The 18462-nt window shown below is 34.2% G+C and overlaps 1 protein-coding gene across 1 annotated transcript in view; it reads left to right on the top strand.

Moving 5' to 3' along the window:
• LOC114342869 (neurogenic locus Notch protein) overlaps positions 1-18462 on the top strand; it is a 490390-nt gene that overhangs the window by 429528 nt on the left and 42400 nt on the right. The gene's annotated exons all lie outside the window — the stretch shown is intronic.

Raw genomic sequence — 18462 nt, 5'->3', positions numbered from 1 at the left:
ATTTCGAGCAACTGTGTTTAGCGTATGTTTGCAACAAAGTATAGAGCACTTAGAATGTTAATAAAAATCTGGTATTAGCCATAATGGTTTGATAGACAATACGTCTATATTTTAATGATAATATACAATCAATTTCTGTAATCCAAATAATAAAACAAGTTGATTGAAAAAACTTGTTCAAAAAAACACCATGTCGACATAGTGTAGTTTACCTCCGAGGTCCAGAGTTGATTTTGGACTTTTTTATATCTTGTCCGATGGTTTGAAGACAGTTCTGTCATGTTTTGTAAAGATTTTGCCAATTCAATCCGTCACTTTTACTTTTTGGAGTCCTGTCCAACGTATTGTACAAAATAATGCTCCCCTCAAAACGTTAACAAAGAAAATCAAACTGCAGAAATTACCAGAAGAATAAGGTTAGCGTGGGCAGGATTTGGAAAACTGAGTTGGATCTTGAAGAACACTAAAATAGAACAGTATTTGAAATCCAAAGCTTACGATGAGTGTATCCTCTCTACAGGTTGTCCCAGATTAATTTATCCACCCTATATCTCTTAATTAAACGAATAGAGATTTTCGAATGGGACAAAAAGTGTTCTATTCTACTTGTAATACACTTTAATATGGTGTAGAAAAAAATCATCCCCTAAATATTCATCCCTTAGTTACAACCCCTAACATTAATTTTTTTAATAGCACCCTGTATATTTATTTATAGTTTTGGATGTGGTCTTCTATCGTTTATTCAACACATTTTTTGAAAATAAAATCGGTTCGTAAATAACCAAGAAAATATCAGTTTAGTTTTGTTAATGATGTGTCCCAGACTAATTTATCAAGGCTATATTTCATAAACGAATACCACATCCAAAACTATAAAAAAATATACAGGGTGCTATTAAAAAAATTAAAGTTAGGGGTTGTAACTAAGGGATGATTATTTAGGGGATGATTTTTTTGTACGCCATATTAAAGTGTATTACAAGTAGAATATATCACCTTTTGTCCCATTCGAAAATCTCTATTCGTTTAAGAGATATAGCGTGGGTAAATTAGTCTGGGACACTCACTCATTAGTTCACTGACATGGACACTCACCAAAGTCAATATGAATAAAATAGTAAAGGCACAAAGAGCGATGGAAAGACCAATGCTCGGGGTGAGACTTATAGACAAAAAAACAAATAAATGGATTAGAAGTAAAACCAAAGTAAAAGAGACGCAGGAGAACATACTGCCAAATTAAAATGGAGCTTCGCAGCATACAATGCCCGACTGAAGGATAAAAGATGGAATCACGAAATACAACAATGGAGACCATGGTTAGGATAGGAAGGAGAAGCAGAGGAAGGCCACAAATGAGATGGGCTGATGGCATTAAGAAGATTGGAATCAAGTGGCGCAAAACAGAAAACACTGGATTGAATTGGGGGATGCCTATGTCCAAAGTTGGATTACTTAAGGCTGAAAAAAAAGTATAGTTGTTGATTTGTTGATTTCAAAACTGCGTACGACTTATGCTTAAGTTACGACTTAGTTAATATGCTTTTTTTACTACAAAAATACGCTTTGGATAGGAATTCACAGCTATGAAATGATTCGAATGCTGCCAAAATTAGAATAATTTAATCCTGACTATCTAATACCTCAACCGATAAGAAAGTGTAAGGTAAAAACCTACGCAGTAATGCATGGTACCTTAAGAAGAAGAACTAAAAAGAGTAAATTAATACTCCACACGGTGAGGTGGTACCAGAGGAAAATTATTACTTTTGTAACATAATACAAAAAGATCTTTATTAATATCTGTGACTTGAACGAATAAAAAACGACTTCCAAAACGCACACAGCGTCTTCTGATTAAACCATCGTATTGTTTCATCAATATGTGTGGTAATCATAATGATGAAAACAATTCTCATTGTGGAACAATTTCAGAAAAATGTATTGGGAATTGCCGGAAAATTAACATCAAATTAAAAAACCAGTTTACCAGACGATCGACTTAATTGGCCTCATTCTCATGAACAAAAAACAAGCCAATGCTCGGATACCCATCACATACGCGCTGAAGATCGTTTTGTTGAATATGCATTTTCGTTGGTGGTGTTACACTTTGACTTTCTTCCCTACCAGAATGAATATCTCCAATGACGAATCGAAAAACCGAGTTTTATACTTTTGTTAGAGATGAACTACAGAATGAATACATTTACAAAACCAAAGAAAAAGTAAAAGTGTCTGTAAAAAAGTCTAGTAGTAACAACAGCGATTTTTTAGTGTCCAATATACGTGCAGTGGCATCTAAGAGCTAGACTAGGGAAACGTCTAAATTTAGAAATATAAAATAATAATGGAATATAAGCCGATATAAAATCGACAGTCCAAAATCGGTGTGTTTGTCTTTATAGCGTTAAGGATACAAGAGACGAACAGAAAAACTACAAACCGTGTAGAACTTTTGTCAACTCTAACGTTACTTTTTCCACTTCCAAACAATTTTGTGTACCTAACTATAATCTTTAACATTTTTTTTATATTTCGTTGCATCTCTCTCACATTTTTTGTTGCCAAAACAAAGCAACCGCCTACGATTTTTTTTTATATTCGCATCCGTCACGAACTAACCCATTTTCCAATCGGTAATCACAGCGAAGATAAGGGAAAACGCCTAAAGAAAGAATTATAAATAAGTTGCAACACGAGGTGGAAAAGAGAGGTTAAAGTTTAAAATGTTAATCTCGGATCTGCGCATAGATAAAGAGAGAAAGAGCCTTGTGGGAGTAAGAGGCCACCTCTATAACAAACAACGCCATATCAGGATCGGACTCAACGAAGTTTGGACGTCTTGAAAAACGTTTAATTTTTATTGATCGTTTTCATAGATCGCAATTCACTCTCTTTTTGACAGTATCTAGAAAAGTCACTATAGACCAAGGCATTTAGCCCAAAATAAATCGATTTTTAAATACAGCACCTAGAGACTGTTTGCATTGTGTTTAGGACGATGGCAGGGAAAAAGTCTACAATAGAAAAATGGGTGGAAATGCATATTTGCATTTTAAACTGCTTAAAATGCATCCAAATGTGCATAAACATGTCTAGATAAGTATATTAGCACCAGCGTATGGACACAGTATAAAGAGGGACACTCTGTTCACGTATGAACACAGTATAAAGAGAACCACTCTCCGAAAAATTGGAAGTAAAATCTGTAGTGGCGCATGGCGACCGCGCAATGTTCCCAGTCGCTTTTGCACCACTCTCGCATTGCTAGTCGCATAGAAACGTACGGATTTTAACAGGGAAAACCCGCATCCACCACTGGTGAATTGCCAATTGCGTACTGCCGGTATTACTTCTTGAGATCAAAGCGCCGACAGAGGAGTGGTTTTACTATGGAACCTTTATATACTGTGGTATGGATAACAAAGGCAAAAAAAAAATAATATGTAACACGACAAATTAAACAAACATAAAAATATCTATACTTGGCGCTACGTAACTTTTCGGAGTACCTCGGTAGCTCTAAGTCTTCAGAGACCTAGGGGTGGATTCTTAATAGATTTTAAATATAATAGAAACTCAAATGCTCGGGGGGGGGGGGAGCCATGGTTAAAAGAAAATGAAAAACAAAACATACTTAAAACTTCAAAATAAAATAATTAAAAGTAAAAAATTAATAAAAATATATAGTTATCATAAGATACAAACACATTTACATAAATATAACTATAACATGACCTTACCTTAGTGTTCTCAGTTGAATATCAATTTGGACCAAGAGAAAAGGATCAGATAATATTATCAATCAAAAACATTATTGCAAAGTGAATAAAATTTTTATTAAAATTAAAATAAAAAGAAGATGATGGATCTTTTGTAGATGTACAATATTAAAGATCCTGTTTACAAAAACGATAAAAAAGTTTACAAACAATACCTTGTTATATAGTTCTGTTTATTCCTCCTTATTCTTCACGTTGTGAATGTCCAAAGCACTACTTTTCACTGAATTTACAGAAAAAGTACAAAAAAGGTTGTTTCCATGAAAAGTTTCAGCAAAACTAAATAAACTTCCAAATGATTCTGCTCATATTGACTTCTAAATAACTTTTGAGGTATTTAGGATTATCTTTAGCACTTAATCCATAACTGCTTACAAAAAGAAACTTAGGTAGTGTAGTATACACTAATATAAACTGGCTCTTTGCCTAACAGCGGCATTTGGCTTGTGACTAGGAAGTCACGAAAGGAGAACAGTTTCTAACACTACATAGGTACTGCTTCTAACACTGTACATTTTCAGGAACAAAAAAACTTGATTAAGAACTACGTCAGAACTTAATCTTCGAACTTAACTTTCTCAGAAAACCGCCAAAGCGGCTTCTGCCAAGGCTCAACCAATCTCTCTACTTCAATGTCCAACTTGAATACTCAATACTCACAACTTGAATTCATCTCGTCAAACCAAAACGCTTCCTTCCAAAAACCCACTCCATTTCTCTCATTCTACCCTACTCATCCAATTAACCAAAAAGAAAAAAGTTCATTCCTTCCTTCTTTCATCATTGACTATTAAAAAATAACTAAGCTTCCTACACTTATTATCGACCAATAGGAAAAATCAAAATATATTCTAAGCCCAACCCACTTGGTAGGGAATCATCCAAAAATCATTTCACAAAGTCAGTAAACCTCTCTCCGTTCTAACATTTTCAAGGAAGATATTGCCGAGTCCACAATTAACACCCGCGCTCTCTGATACCCAAAGCAGCACGTTTTGTGTATATAACTTCCAAGATTCGTGGAGCCAGTCGATCATTAACTACAATGTAACTCTTTTTTACATCACGAACTGAACGGGCGAGAAACTAAACACAGGAAATCGAATGTAGATATGACTACAAAATAATATAACGTCTTTCATTTAACCAAACGGATAAACTACAATTCCATATTCAATTATTATCACGTTTTTTTTTGGTACAGAAATAAATTCCTTACATTCGTTCTTATGTCTACATGGTGAGACAAAAATATGTAACAATGACATTTACGATTTTTGGTTTTTGGGTGAGGCCAAATAATTGAGTTCTTTTGAACCGGTTCAGTAATAATGGCCAAATTTTGTTACTCGTAGGTTTTTGGGGTCGCTGAAGACGAGTAGACCATCAGAACCGACCACATTAGCACCTGGTGCCCAGCTGGTTCACTGCAAGGCAGGTCATCTAAAGTTTCGAGGGTTTTCGGTACTAAATTGATGGAAACAGATTAGTCGCGGGGTTTTTGGGTTCGCTGAAGAAGAATACGCCATCAGAACCGACAACCTGGTGCCCAAAAGCTTACCAAACTCCAGAAGATAACATACCTTAGCAGTGACCTCGGGCACCAGGTTGTCCGGTGGTCTGTTCTGATGGCATATTCGTATTCAGCGACCCCAAAAACCGCGTAGTAATCTATTTTCATGCATTCAAGGCCAAAACCTTCGAAACTCCAGAAGATGAGGTGCTTTAGCAGTCATTGTGGGCACCAGGTGCTCCGGGGGATCAGTTCTGATTGCGTATTCGTGTTCAGTAACCCCATGAACCTCTCGTGTAACCTGTTTGCATCAATTTAATGCCGAAATCCATCGAAACTCCAGAAGGTGACGTGACTTAGCAGTGACACTGGGCACCAGGTGCTCCGGGGGGTCGGTTCTGATAGCGTAGTCGCGTTCAGCAAGCAATCCCAAAAACCCCCGAGTAACAAGATCTGGCCCTTAATATGTTTATCTTGACATGTTTTTCCATTATTAAGTGCATTTTATGCAGGTGAAAATGAAAATGCAGCAAATTATGCAGTTCCACCCATTTGTCTATAGTAGACTTTTTTCCTGACATCATCCTGAACACAATGCAAAAAGTTGCGAGTCTCTATTATAGCAAAATCAATGGGAAAATCCCAGTAGCTGGCTGTATACCATAATTAAAAAATCATACAGAAGTAAAAACTTCGTTTATACAATGGTATAAAAATTTTATTAAAAAACTTTTAAAAAGTCATCCAAATGGTTTGCAAAACGTTTTCGATCTAGATCAGATCATCTTCAGTACGATCTGCTTAGTAGATGAAACTAGCACACTTATAAAATTGGTAACATCGAGATATATATGATTTACATGTTATTAATATTAATATGATAATTGTAGCGACTCCAAGTCGATGTTAAAAGATTATATTTGTTAAAAGTGCTCAAAGGGCAACATGGTTCCCTCCTCGTTGGTTCTTGCCAGTTCAATGGTTGGTCTGTGTCCATTGAACTGGCAAGAACTACGCGTTCTTATCGAGCAGGGAACCATGTTGCCCTTTGAGCACTTTTAACAAATATAATATTTTAACATCGACGTGGAGTCGCTACAATTACCATATTAATATGTAAATCATATAACGAGCGATCCACAATTATTGGGATCAAAGCTAGCCGTGCAAAAAATTACGTATGTCTTGTTTTAATCTAAATTTATATCATTGGTTTATTAACTAATTTTGATTAACATTATAAAACATAAAAAATCAGTCAAAACCTTTAACACAGAACTTAATCAAAAATAAAAAGAATTAACAAAATTATAAGTAACAATAATAAATAAAATCAAACAAGAGTATATTATATCCGCCACCAACATCTGTATATAACCTAACTTTTATTGTTAAGTTGACGTACACTGCAAAGTTGACGTAAACTGGAAAGTATATCTGAATTAAGAATAGACATACACTGTATAGCTATCTCTGTCGTTCAGAGCCACCTATGGTGACAATAATTTTGGATCACACGTTATCTCGATGTTACCAATTTTATAAGTGTGCTAGTTTCATCTACTAAGCAGAACGCAGTGAAGATGACCTGATCTAGATCGAAAACGTTTTGCAATCCATTTGGATGACTTTTTAATAGTTTGTTAATAAACTTTTTATACCATTGTACAAATGAAGTTTTTACTTCTGTATGATTCTCTGTTATAGGTTAAATACATAATATAAAAATGTTAGAAGAAAATAGTTTCATGACATGTGACGTAAATGTTTTCCTAATGGATCTCTTCTGGTCGGTCCGCACCTGCATCCTGCGGCGACCGAGCTCAGGATGGGCGTGCCTTCAGGTGGTATTTTACTTTCCATGGTACACAAGAGTATAGAACCGTTAACAAACCAAAGAACCATCCAAGTACCGCCGAAGAACGTTCTAAGACTAATAATTCACGTTTCGTAATAAAGATAAATGAGACACAATGTACCATGTAAAGGTGGGTACTCTATGAAGAGCTGTATTTAGACTAAAATTACAGTAGTACTAATCCAATTCATATTTTTCTATCCACAAGGAAGAATTTCCTGTAGCTGGCTGTATACTATTAATTACAAGTAAAATTTAATAAAAAATTGTTGTCCTGGTAAAAGATGTATTAGTTTAAAAAGCCCTTATATGGCTACAAGCATAGAAACAAAACGTTTTCGCGCTGTAACAAGAGCATCATCAGTGTTACAAGAACATGGTGAGTCATCCAAATACAAAGAGGTAAAAACCTTTAAAAAATAAACTAAAAGTTTTATATGTGTAAAAACATAGTAAAATCCAAAGGATGGATATAAAATCCTATGGATATGGCCTTACGACAACATATGACTCCCACACGTGGTAAGTGGGTTACTAGGTAACAATTAATTAGGTCATTATGTTAAAAGAGGTGAAAGACGACTCTCTATTTTTAAAAGGTTTTTAAGTTTGTATTTTTGGGTGGCTCTCCATGTTCTTGTAACACTGATGATGCTCTTGTTACAGAGCGAAAACGTTTTGTTTCTATGTTTGTAGCCCTATAGGGGCTTTTTAAACTAATATACCTTTTACCAGGACAAAAATTTTTTATTAAATTTTACTCATTTTTCTATCATACAAGTTGTATTTACTCCAAATATTTAGATTATATAAATATTTTGGTATGTTTTGGAAAATCATCTAACTGTATAAAAGTTTTTGATCTCTTTTGGAACTTGAAGTTGATCTGTAATGTTTTTGTTTGCAAACTATGTCCACCTTATTATTGCTTCCAGTATCAGGTAAAACAGTGTCGGGGAGAGAAAGTCACCTTGTTTCACTCCTTTGTTTACTTTGATTTCCTTATAAATTTTTCCGTTGAAACTGATCTTTGCTGTAGTGTTTTTTAGGCTCACTGTAGGCATAATATGTCTTAATTTTTCTGCTATTCCAATATGTTTGCTGTTTTCTGCTATACCAAAAGCGCTTTTGAAATCAATGAAATAATACGTGAACTTTTGTGTTACGTTCATTGATTTAAAAATGGGAAAAATGGACTAAATAATGAATAAAAACAACTCAACAGGACTATTCGCATGCAGAAAATGACAGAATATCATTATACACAGAAATAACAGTGGAAAACGAAGAAAGCAAATTAAAAATCGTTTTTTAGTGCAAAGTTATACAAATGTCAGGGTACAGTTGTAATACAATAATCTGAAGATACAACAACACTTTTGTCGTTCAAATTTTTCTCGTTCATCTTCTCCATCTCTACACTTATAAATAACGTACTTAGAACAAGTACCTAGCTCGTTATCGATAAGGTAATGTGCAACGTAGGACGTCCAGATATTTTCGTGTGGGCGATACCTGCATTAGTACTCTACGGCTCCGGGTACTACTTTGCTTATAATTCTCCGGCTTTTGTACAAAAAATACAACTGGTGTATGTCAACAATGTGCAGAGATTCAGGTATAATATGAAAGGATTTAAATGACTGTGCATAATGTTTCTCATATGGCTAAATAGAAAAGTTTATCGGATGATTAAAATCTAGAAAAATGGACAGACGATAGCTATGTTGGGCATTTAACCGTTCGTATCATCTACGAATCTAGAGGAAAGAGATTCAATAGAGTTGAAACATAATTAAAATTGACTATATTCGCTCCCGATTTAGTTTTGTTTGTTATTACAAGATTAATTATTGTGCTTTTATATATTTCTAATGATAGGTAGTTTTTCTTTCATCCTACACATAGTTTATCTCTATTAACATTTCAAAGCACACTCCATTGTATAAACAAATCTCGGACATCTTGGATATTAAAGCGCCCTATGTAACGCACAGCTGAATGTGGCTGAATTTTTATGTTTGTGTGTCACAGTGTTGCCATGCTGTTTTCTATATATTTCTTTCATAATTTCAATCAATGTTAAATGTATCTACAAGAATAATAGAATAATAACGTTTACTTCTCCGTCATTATACTAGGTATAACATATTAGAACATACCTAAAATACACAAAAATGATACATTTCACACACAAATATAATATCACAAAAAATTGTAACGTGATAGTATGAAAAAATAGAGGATACGGCAACGGTGTTACATGTGACGGTCGGATCCAATGCCAATATCTACACAGACATATTAGGGTGCGCTTCCAAGATGTCGCAAATCTCTATCTATCTAATTAGCCTCATTCGATCCATCTTTGAACATAGGCCTTCCCAATCATTTTCCATTCTCTGTCTGTCGCTAGTCATCCACCTAGAGCCCACGTGCTTCTTGATATCATCTGCCCATCTCATTTGGCGCCTTCCTGTGCTTCGTCTATATTCCCACGGTCTCCAATTCATAAGAATTTTGTTCTATCGGTTTTCTTTTTGTCTTATATTGTGTCAGGCAAATCTCCATTTCAACTTCTTGTCTAATATCCCTAACTTTTTTTTTTTTTTTTTTTTTTTTTTTTTTTATTGTTATCAGCATCAACCACTTTGGGTTATTAGCTGTACTGTCATTGATACATGGTTACTTAAATCTAATAGTATTTTGATTAGGTATTACATAAGTTCACATTTAGGTAACAATATCATAATTTACAAATTAGGAATGGGGTTTATAAAATGTTAACAGTGGTTATAGTTTGTTTAAAACATTAATGTCTTTCAAATAATTAAACAAATGCGTAAGCTTACAGTGTGATCCTAAGGCTGCTTTTATATTGAGAGGTATGGAGTGTTTTTGTCTTTCATTAAGATATTTAGGACACTCTATTAATATATGTGTTACATTGATGTCGCAATTACACAGGTCACAAATAGGGCGAGTTGACTTGGAGATTAGGTAGCTGTGAGTAAGTCTGCTATGCCCTATGCGTAAACGATTTAGCTTCACAAACAGCTGGCGATTTAGGTCTATCTCACACCAAGGTTCAATTGAGGGCTTTATTGTGTGTAGAGATGATTGTGAAAGATTCCATTCGTTTTCCCATTTGTTTAACACTTTTTCTTTAAGGAATGGTTTGTAATCGGAAACAGGCACTAAGTTCACTAACACTGAAGACGCACTGTGTATTGCTTCTCTGGCATGGAAATCTGCTTTTTCGTTTCCTTGAAGTCCAATGTGTGATGGAACCCATATAAAGCTTACTTGCTGCATCGTGTTCTTCAGTAAATGTAATTGTTCTTTTATTAAAATACTTATAGGATTACTTGTATATAACTGTTCTATCGTGTGTAATGCACTGAGAGAGTCGGTAATTATGACAGATTTTGGAATTTTTTGAGTACGAATGTGAATGAGGGCTTGCAGAATTGAATATAGTTCTTCAGAGTAAATACTGCAAGTGGAAGATAATTTAAATTGTAATATAGTGTTTGAATCTACAACTGCCGATCCCACACCATCAGCAGTCTTAGATGAATCTGTATAAATATAACAATGATCTGGGAAAGAAGCAAGTATGTTGAGAAAAGATTGATTAATTGTTGCATGGGGGGTATCAAGCTTATTGTATTTAGAAAGAGTTAGATCACATATTGCAGGAGGAAAGGCCCAGGGCGGAGGAGTAACTATATTTGTCTGATTAAAAAATTTTGGGAATTGAATATTATTGAGAGAGAGATATTTTCTGATTCTCTCGTAAAAGGGGGGGTTAGTTCTTTTTTTATTTACATAAGTTTCTTTGAAACGTTCTGCAATAGTGTGGTGGAAAGTGGGATGCGATTCTATTGCATATATGGATGATGCGTAGACTAATGACAAGTACATTCTTCGGAAATTTAAAGGTGGTTCTCCGGTTAAACATTGTAAACTATTAATGGGACTAGTACAGAATGCTCCTGTGGCTATTCTTAATGCTGTATTTTGTATGACTTCTAGTTGAGCAAGAAGTGTCTTCTTTGCAGATGAGTATACAATTGATCCATAATCGAGTTTGGATCGTACTAGAGATTTGTAAATAAGAATCAAACTTTTACAATCTGAACCCCAATTACGATTGCACAGTGTACGCATTAAATTGAGACCAGATTGACAGGATTGTTTAATGTGCATAATGTGGTACTTCCAAGATAGTTTTTTATCAAAGATCATTCCTAGAAATTTTAAGTGTTCCACATAAGTTAAGTTGTTTCCATATAACTGAAGTTTTTGTTTTTTACATTTAGTTTTGGTTGTAGAGAATTGCAATCCTACAGCTTTCGACCAGTTTTCAAGGTGATTTAATGCACATTGTAAATTTTTCTGTATAGAAAGAATATTTTTTCCTCTTGAATATATGACTAAATCGTCAGCGTATAATCTCGCTTTAACAAGTTGTGGAAAGTTTTCTAAGATTTTGTTTATTGCTACTAAGAATAGTGTTGAACTAATAACAGATCCTTGAGGTGTTCCATTTGTTTGGTCTTTAGTGCTGGATAGTGTACCATTTATCTTAACCTTAAATTGTCTCTTACTAAGAAAATTTTGAATGAAATATAGCATGTTACCTTTGACGCCCCACTGACTTAGTGTGTTAAGAATGTCGTATCTCCAAGCCATGTCAAACGCTTTTGTTATATCGAAAAAAATCGCAAGACATTCCTGTCCAATTGCAAACGATTCATTTATCTCGGATTCTAGGTCAATTAAATTATCTATAGTGGATCTGTTCCTGCGAAAGCCGCTTTGTTCATTGATTATTAATTTATTATTTTCCAAAAACCACCTTAGTCTATTATTCACCATTTTTTCCAAGATTTTACACATTGTGTTGGTAAGCGAAATTGGCCTATAGGATTCGGAATCAGTTCGTGGTTTATTTGGTTTTAGTAATGGAACTATTATCGCCTGCGTCCATTTTGTGGGAAACTCATTATTAGTCCAAATTCTGTTGTATAGGTTAAGAAGATATTGCTTTCCATTATCTGGTAGATTTTGTAAGAAACTAACAGGAATATCGTCTGGTCCTGGCGCCGATTTTTTGCTGGTACTTAAAGAGTGATTAAGCTCTTCCATGGTAAATGCTATATTAAGAGGATTATCTTCAATGCAATTAAAATCTATTAATTTATTTTCCGAAATCATCTTGGTATTGATAAATTCTTTAGAAAAGTTGTTATTGCTGGAGTTCATTTCAAATTGTTTTGCTAATAAATCTGCTATTTCGTTATTAGATGTTACTATATGTTTGTTATTGCATAGAAATGGAATCTTTTTATAGGTATTACTTCCAGATATTTTTCTAACTTTTTCCCATACGGTGCTTATAGGCATAGTGGAATTAATAGAGGACATAAATTCTTGCCAAGATTTTTTTCTGTTCTTTTTAGTTATATATCTAGCTTGAGCCCGTAACTTCTTATATTCTATAGTATTTTTAAGTGTTTTGTGACGTTTCAATTTGTTAAAGGATTTTTTATATTTCTTTATTATATCAGTACACTCTGCGTTCCACCATGGTAATGAATTTCTTTTATGTAGAGTTTGTGTTTTACCTATATGATTTTCACCGGCAAGATGGATTAATGATATAAACGAATTCAAAAGTTCATCTATATGATGATTTTCGGTGACTTCTTTTAAGCTATGGCAGTTCTGTTGAATATACTTTTTGAATAAATACCAATCGGCATTCTTTAGATTCCATTTTGGAATTGGGGTTGTATTAGTATCTTCATAATTACTGTTAAAAGAGACTTTAATAGGATAATGATCACTTCCAAATAAAAACGGAATTACATCCCATGAAAATTTTGCTGACAGTACAGGATCACATAATGACAGGTCGATAGCTGATGAAGTACCTGTATGAATATTATATCTTGTTGATTGTCCATCATTCAGTACGTTTAGGTTTTTTGAGGTAATTATGTTTTCTAAAATTTTGCCCTTGGAATTTATTCCAAGAGATCCCCATATTGGATTATGGCTGTTAAAATCACCAACGATTATTCTGGGAGTGGGAATCTGATCTAATATATCTGAAATATCTGCTTCTGTGATAGGTAAGTCAGGTGGAATATAAATATTACAGATATTCATTTTTTGTGGAAAGGACACTGATACTCCTATTACTTCTAAATTACTATTGATTACTAATGCTTCTGATTCATATTTTTTGTTAACATACGTAACAACTCCTCCACTAGCGATATTTGCGTTGTCTCGGTTTTTATGGAATTAAGAATAATTCTTCATGTCATAACTATGATATCCTTTAAAGTTTGTTTCTTGTAAACATATTATTGATGGTGAGATTATTGAACATAAATGTTTAAGCATTTCTAAACGGGGATAAAACCCGTTAACATTCCATTGTAGTATCGGTTCGAAGATTTTAGTTTATTTCTGGAGCTGAATTTGTCGAACAATCACTATCTTGATAAGCGGGATCGTCTAGCATTTTTTCGATTTTGTTTATTAATTTAGTGCATTTGGTTTTCATGCTTTTTTCTGTAAAATATGGCTTAATTGTTGTTAACATGTAAATAAAGTTGGGTATATCCGTTGTGTATGTTTGTAATAAACTAATGGGATCAGTCGAGCTAGTATAATTTTCAAAAAAGTCAAGTGTTTGTTCATATGTTAAGTTAAAATTATTTGACGTATCGTGAAATACTGTTTTTGTTGGCATCATTATTTCCTGAATTGATCTGGTAGATTCAGTTTGCTTTTTTTGTTTCTTTTTGGTTTGTGTTGGTACTTTAAATTCTTTATTTAATTCTTCAGTGGGAGATGGAGTAGTATTAATTTCCGAAATTGTTCTCTTATTGGTCGTTGACTGATCCTTAGATATACAATTAGTTTCCATAATTAATACGGGGGGCATTAAATTAGTATCTGTTTGTTGGTTAAGTGAAGGTTCGGCATTAGAATTACTGACTGGATGATTTGGTTCCATTTCTAGGGGTGATGGAATAGACTTGGGGGATTCTTGTGGTTGTTGTTGTATTGGTTGTTGTTGTATTGGTTGTTGTTGTATTGGTTGTTGTTGTATTGGTTGTTGTTGTATTGGTTGTTGTTGTATTGGTTGTTGTTGCATTGGTTGTTGTTGTATTGGTTGTTGTTGTATTGGTTGTTGCGGTTGGTGTTGGATATGAGAGAAATCGTTTTGTTGATTATGATTTGAACAATTTGCTGCAATGTGACCTGTGTTCTTACAGATAAAATATGAAGGTTTATCTAAACTTAAATATATGCGATACGAAGTTTGATCATATGTCATTAAGAAAGAAGAGGGAAGGTCTATATCTGCAAGTGGTTGAATATAAGTTTGTCTTCTAAAACTGAGGACGTGTTGAAATTCTGGAAGTTGACTACCGATTCTAAGGAAGGTTAAAGGTGACATTAATTTAAGACCGAATTTGGTTAACTCATTCTCTATTAGAATATGTGGAATAGAAGGGCAAACACCCGATAGTAACAGTCTTTCGTTTGGAGTTATCAATTTTCGTGCTTTTAGATTTTCGCCTTTAATTGTTATTTCTGCTGGACCGGACATAAATTTTTCCACCAGGGATTCGCTGGAGAGATAAATACATATTCTGTTATTTGATAGCCTTGATGAAAATAAAATATTCCGTGGATGAACAACTTCACCAAGTGCTATTAAGTACTCTTCTATTTTAGTATCAGGTAGCGAATTAAATAAAATTGCTTGCAGCTTTGAAGGAAATTGAATTGAAGAAGCATTGTTAAGCACAGTTGAATATGAGGTTTTGTTTTGAGGTTGTTGATGATCTTCAGTCATGATTGTTGACAAATTAGTTAGGTCGGATCTGGTATCATTTGGTATACTCATTAGTAATTATGAACCAGTTTCAGAACCAGAACTAGTTCCGAGAACTGGCCTTTCGGCTGTCACTTAACCTTACAAACGGTATGCTTTGTAATGTTTTGAATAAATAAATAATAAAAACTCACTGGTTTATTCCGTAAGGTAACTGCACTATATACTATTACTTTTTGCTTATTTTCAAGTTTATTTGGATATAAACTACTTGAAAAAAGATGATTTTTTGGGACTGAAATGTAAACACAGTTTGTGTTACCATGTTCAGGACCGGCTTCACCCTAACTTTTGTTTTCTCTTATCCACTAGTTTCTCTTTTTATCCATTAGTCTTATGTGCAACACTTGTCTTTCCATTGCTCTTTGCGTTTTGGGAACCATAAGTGAGAACAGGAAGTACGCATTGATTGTATACCTTGGTCTTAAGATGTTGTAGATATCTTTTGTTTTTAAGGATCTAGCTTAGTTTTCCAAATGCCGCCCATGTCACTCTAATTCGTCTTTTGATCTCTGCTGTTTGGTTTTCCTTGTTAAGTTTTATAATTTGACCCAGATAATATATAGTATCTTGTCCGATGTAAGCGAATTTGTCCGTTGAATTGTTGATCTTTTCTGATCCTAATAATTGTGATGTCCTCATCTGTATTTGTTATGATTTTGGTCTTGCTGTAATTCATATTAAGGCTCATCTTTCCAGCTTCTATGTCCAGTACTTTCATTATTTCAAACAATTCTTCTTTTTATTAGATATCAATGCGATGTCATCAGCGTACCTTAGATGGTTCAAGCGTTGTTCACAAATTTTTATACCTTTTTCTTCCCATCGGGAAGAAAAAAAGGCATAAATAAATAATTTTTTGAAATAAACAAACCTCTGTTTTGACATTGCTCTCGTATGCGAGTATTATCATACAAGTGATTTTGCCAGTCACTCCACTCAACGTTTTCTGACTTGCTCCTATTTTATCGTATCTTCCTCCATTTTTTTATAACTTCCCTCAATTTTTTCTGACTCCCTTGTGACGATAATATAACTTTATCGTCTAGAGTACGCCAATGAATTAAGTAACGGTACGTAAGTAAGTGACGGTACAAAAAACGTGTTTTTGTACCGTCTCGGACGATATAAAAGTCGGAACGAAAAGCCTAGTTGATTATTATTCTTGGAGCGTTGATCGAAGAATAATAAACAACAACGAGGTATAAGAGGTGAGTTATCCCGACTATTTTCCGCCGTCGTTTTGGTGTGTTGAACGAATCCGACGGTTTTCCTTCTACCTATCCTTTTACGAGCGTTGATCGTATTTCCCTAAATGTCTTTTCCGCTGGCGAGCTGAGCGAGCTTTCCTCTCCTTATATGTTAGTTTCTTATTAATAACTGTAATTATTCCTAATTCACGCGATCGTCGGTAGTATTCATTCATGTACCAGATATCGTCACATCAACACGAACCTAATGTTCGATACGTAGGTTTAAAATATACTTTATTAACGAAATTAACGAGTAGTAGTTAAGACTAATTATCTTATCATTTGTAATGTTTTGATTCTAAATAAATGTTTTAAAAAGCGAACCTTTTGTCTTCGGCTGAATTTTTGTTACCTGGAGCAACAAACGCAACGACCTCTATACACCCTCCAAATTTTTGGGACTCGCTCCAATTTTTTCTGATTCCCTCCATTTTTTCTGACTCCTAACTTTTCCAGACTTTCTGTTAATTCAGTCTTTTAGAATTTATATTTCACTTTCATTGGAATATTTTTGCCACAAAACGCACCACTCACTTCCCTTCCACTTCGTATGAACGAGATGTTCCAATCATGTTCTTATCATCAATACCTAATCCTTCTTCTTTTTCCCTTTGGAAAAAAACGATCTGTTTTTCGAATGTCTTAGTTATCCCCTACGAGCCCTGATTTGTCTCTCGCTCATTTCGTATTTTCCATAAAGCCAAAACGGGAATTGATATATAGATTGTTAGTCTGTAATTGTCTTTACATACCGATTAATTATCTCATAAAGGTAGCAAAACGTTAAGAGTCGCCGTAACGTTTTTCTACATGCTCTTTTTTTTATATATTACAACAATATATCTTTGAGTTACCCTAAATGGACAATTAAATGTCGAGCGGTCTCCATTGCTTTCGTATTTCGCAGAAAAAGAAATTCAAAATAGTTTTTCTTATATAAGAATAATTAATGATTCAAAGAAGGCATCTCACGGTTGAATAAAATAAATATCAAACACTTAGGTAACTAATTGCGAACGAAGTGAGTTAAAAATGGAAGTAATTAGTACGACACGCCTAATTTTTTAAACCACATTCTTCGACCGAGTGCATATACTGACTTTTCTCAGGGAAATCGGTTTATTTCATTCATGAGTTCGAAGCTCGAACGCCTTCGTAACTTATTCAAAATCGAATTAATCGAACAGATATCATCTAAGTCAATTATATTAGTAATTAATTTAGTTCTTAACATCCTCTAGAGATCTTAAGCATATTCAAATCTCAGATGTTCTTAAGATGTTAAGCTCCTTGACTTTGCGATCCTAAAATCTTGGATGTTCAGATGCCAGTGCATGATTTTAAGATCCTAAATTGAACAGGCTCGAACAGTTTGGCACAAAGAAAACATGAAATACTGAATGCTATGAACTGCAAAGTGATAGGGCGCCAATAAGTCTCAACTTAAGACTTCTTCTTCTTCTTAAGGTGCCGAGACCGCTTGTCAATCGTGGGCTCTCATGTTGCCCAGTATAATCATTGTCTTATTTACAGCCGCACGAAACAATTCAGTGCTAGTTTTCCCAAACCATTGGCGTAGGTTTTTAAGCCAAGAAGTTGTACGGCGACTCACACTTCTTTTTCCCATTATTTTGCCTTGCATAACAAGTTGAAGTATGTCATATTTTTCTGGGTGACGTATTATATGACCAAATTATTCCAATTTACGCTTTTAACCGTGTTCACTACTTCACAACTTTTATTCAAACGTTGCAAAACCCTTGTGACTCTTTCTACCCAACTGATCTTCAGAATACGGCGGTAGACCGTATGCTTCTTTGATCGGCGTTCAAATGCTTCTAAGTTTTGTAAAAGCGATTATGTCAGGGTCCATGCTTCAACCCCGTAAAGTAGTACTGGGAATATATGTATAACATCGAACCATTGTTATGCGAAGTTCCAAATTGAGATCATGACTGCACAGGATTTTCTTAAATTTCATAAAATTTGTTCTTGCTTTGGCAATTCTACTTTTTATTTCTGTACTAGTACTTCATTAATATGAGTACCTAGATAATTTAAATATACAAGATAAACGGTTCAATTGAGTCATTACCAATTGTTACGTTATAGTTATTATTATT

Source organism: Diabrotica virgifera, chromosome 5, assembly GCF_917563875.1.
Source record: "Diabrotica virgifera virgifera chromosome 5, PGI_DIABVI_V3a".
NCBI classification, from domain to species: domain Eukaryota; kingdom Metazoa; phylum Arthropoda; class Insecta; order Coleoptera; family Chrysomelidae; genus Diabrotica; species Diabrotica virgifera.
This window is presented reverse-complemented; position numbering and strand designations above follow the sequence as displayed.